Genomic DNA, 3675 nt, shown 5'->3' on the forward strand with positions numbered 1-3675 from the left:
CATGTGCAAAATTTAATCCAAATCGAAGACTATCGAGCTCGATTTTTATTTTTTTTTCGACTCATTCTGGATGGAATTCGTCGAATGAAACAACGGAACATCGCCCGTTTCTCACATCAGGTGGAGTCGAGCGATCCTCACTACAATCCGTGGTTGGCAAATCATGAATTTTAAGCCTTCAAAAGATATCGGTGCATGATATTTTGGAAAAATTCCATCAAGGTCTCAACTGGAACCAATATCCGGTGACCAAATCGTTGAAATAATAAAACAAGTTCTGTCTTTGAATCCGGGAACTCGAAGCAAGTGTTGTGTATAAATCCGCATCGAAACAGTTTGACTGCTTACCCGCATAGAAAAATACAATTTGTCTTATAGTCAAAACCACAAATGTCTTCCAACTGAAATGGTTAGCGTATCGCGAACAGTTGTTATGTTGTAAAACAATAAGGAACCCGAAGCTGTATACTGTAAAGAACAGCTTGACTAAATCAAATCAAATAGTGACAATATGTTTGAAAGCTCAGATATTGTTGAACAATACGGGGATGTAAATTTGTGGAAAATAGTGGAAACGTTTATGCAATGTTCGTCGAATGGTTTTTGTGTTTATGAGGCGAACATCACTTACACACTTGCATTTAACTATATTTTACTATTTTTAACAGTTTGGCAAACTGTTGAACGCATTGATATGTGTGGGAAAATTTTCATCAATTTGTTAGGCACGCCTAAAAATTAACACACATGCTATTTAGCTTTCACGCAATTATTAATTAAAAGTTATTTCATGGCATCACACATTTCGATGAAAAATGAGGAACAAAGATTTTTTTTATGGTGGTCTTATATGTTTTTTTATGTTTTAAATCAAATGATTTGAATAATATATATATTTTTAAAAGCCAAGTAAAACTTAAATATGTGTAAATGGTTTTAAGCGTGTTTTATTTCTGTATACACTGTAAACTCAGCAGTACCCTTTAATGTGGAAAAAATACCCATTATTTACTGATGTATGGAAACGTCAAATTAACGGGTACTTTATTTTTTCGAATAAAGGGTATTTTTTGCCCTTTTTCAAATTCCATGACCTTACTCTATAATGGGTGAAAAAAATCTTGCAGATTTGTAATAGTTCTTAATGGAGCAATGTTTGACACACTTTCAAGTTTTTTGCCGTCATAACTGAAATAAGTATTTGTTAATTCGGATAAATCAATAGTAGGTATATTTTTTTCCCCTGTCGTATTCTGATTATAAGGAAACAATTAAATATTACAGGATACTTTTGCTATCATATGCATCCCGTTTGCATGCCCCGGTGCATGAAATCGCCAGTAGCAGCTGTCCCGTTTACCAACCTAGTAACATCAAAATTAATCAGGCAATTATGCTTTCGCAAATGAACAATGATGTATTGTAACTGTTTAAATTAATAAAAATAATTAATAGAATAAAGTTTCTTTAGTTGATTATTTTATATACGAAAAAAAATAATAGAATTAAATTGAATTTTCATATTCGAAAAAGAGTAAATTTTACTCTGTTTGCCAAAATATATTTTTTGGATAATGGGTAAAATTCACTCGTTGATCTGACGTACAAGCCGTTTACTCTTTAAAGAGTACAGGCCCTTTACTCTTTTTATGAGTTAAACTAGTTTCTCTCATAATGGGTACTTTTTTACCCATTAAAGAGTACTTTGGTCTTACAGTGTATGTTTTGCTAGCAGAAACTAGAGTGAAAAGAATCCGTTGTTAATCCAGCGATCTGAACGAATCTTCAAAATCTGTGATTGATCGTAATCCATTGGTAAGTGTTTCATGCTTTAATATTTCCTCTATATCTTATAATTTCTTTCTGTTTTGTAAAAGCTTTCATTCTCTCCCACAGCAGTCATTTTCCGTTGACGAAGGGCCGGAATGGAAGTTTCGGCAAGTTCCCGGACAGCAGAAGACGAACATTTATTCTCCAATGTTCGCAAGGACTAGACTCAAGCCAGAACCAGGGAGAGAAGGCAAATCAGACGAATCCGATGTTTTCTCCGGTTTTCATTTCGAACGCCCACATCCGTGAGGATCAGTATAATAGTGACAAAGTGCAAAAGATTTTAAAAGTAGCGCATGAAAATCCAACAAGGGTTCATTCACAAATTTCATAACGTCGAAAATGGTCATTTTCGATACCTTACCACCCCCTCGTAACGCTTTTTGTATGAATATTTTACGAATTTTGTATGACCTGTAACATTTCAAGGACACCCATCCATCTCCTTTAGCGTTATGAAATTTGTGAACATGCCCTAAAGGCAATTTATGTAACTTCCTCAGTTATTCAGGTCATGGAGGAATAAAATGTGTATGCCAAAGTAAAATAATAAAAAATAAAACAAAATTTGCAATACTATTTTTCATTGCTTATAATATAAACATAAAGGAACAGTATCATTTGCGGTAAATATACCATATCACACTGTAAACATACTATTACACATACATTATTTAGTTTCATTCAAACTTTACAGTTCCACTATTTTGAAACTGTTTCCTTTACAGTAAATTGATTAATAAATGGATGGTATATGGACAATTGGGCAAATTGTAACGGCAAAAAATTGTTCGGGAAAATCGCGTTTTTGAATGGTTACATAACTTAACCGCCTATTCCCCATACTGTACTTTGTCCAATAACCATTCCCCAAACTGTTAAAACCATTCATGATACGGTAGGCATATTGTTATTTTTGGCGTTATATGGAATTGTTTAGATATTGTTATAAATTGTTGGGGAGAGTTTCGGATACAGTACAAATATGGTTCATATTTATGCGGGTAGATTTGTAGAATTAGAATACGTTCTACTTTTCAAAATCTGTCAGCTACTAATCAGCATTCTCACTGTACAAGCTGTTTTTGATAGCAGCTTATTGAAATGCATATTTGTTACAGGCTGTCCATAAATTACGTAGCTGTTTTTTTTATTATTTTCAGACCCCATCTGAGACCCCTTGTGGTCTATTGTCCATACAAAAATTTGGAAATATTTGGCCAGACACCCACTACACCAGCCCCTTGCCTGGATACAATTACAGATATTTTCAAATTTGCTGTTTTGTTCACGGTTGCCAGCCCAAATAGTGAAAGAATGGCGATGCCTATTTTTTTTGTAATAATATTGTTCTACCAGACACACCGTGCATATGGCAATCAGTTTTATTACACCTTTGCGGCATTCATACGAGCGCACGATTTTTCCCCTCCATTCATCTGGTATCATGCAGCTGGTGGTAGTGCGATACGAAATGAACACACTTTGGAGGTTTCTCTTTGCTTTATTCTATTTTTAGATATTCGAATAAGAACTTTCACTATGCGGCAGTTAACAGTTAGAAGAATGTACAGTAGAATTCTTATTAGGATCTTAAGCGCTAACGGTCAATCATAATTCTAACAAGATACCCATTTCTTACAAAGTGATTCTCAAGCAATGCATTTCGAACATGAATCATACCAAGTGTGAATTGCTCCGATCGCCACTGTTTTCGACTGGGAGCGTGGCGTCTCCTGTAACGTGGCTGCTCACGGGTCGGGTTACGGACTGATTTGAGGTTGGGGTCCACTGTGTGCCGGGTAAGTCCATGTTGACGGGACGTCCGCACTAAGCTGACCGTCA

General features: G+C 35.2%; 1 long non-coding RNA gene across 1 annotated transcript; it reads left to right on the forward strand.

The window, feature by feature from the left end:
• The first annotated feature begins 1710 nt into the window (after nt 1-1710).
• Nucleotides 1711-1991, forward strand: LOC110674648. The gene is made up of 2 exons (XR_002499065.1): nt 1711-1815; nt 1878-1991. It is a non-coding gene; the product is annotated as an uncharacterized LOC110674648 (long non-coding RNA).
• The last annotated feature ends 1684 nt before the right edge of the window (nt 1992-3675 follow it).

Source organism: Aedes aegypti, chromosome 1 (assembly GCF_002204515.2).
Source record: "Aedes aegypti strain LVP_AGWG chromosome 1, AaegL5.0 Primary Assembly, whole genome shotgun sequence".
In the NCBI taxonomy this organism is placed as follows: domain Eukaryota; kingdom Metazoa; phylum Arthropoda; class Insecta; order Diptera; family Culicidae; genus Aedes; species Aedes aegypti.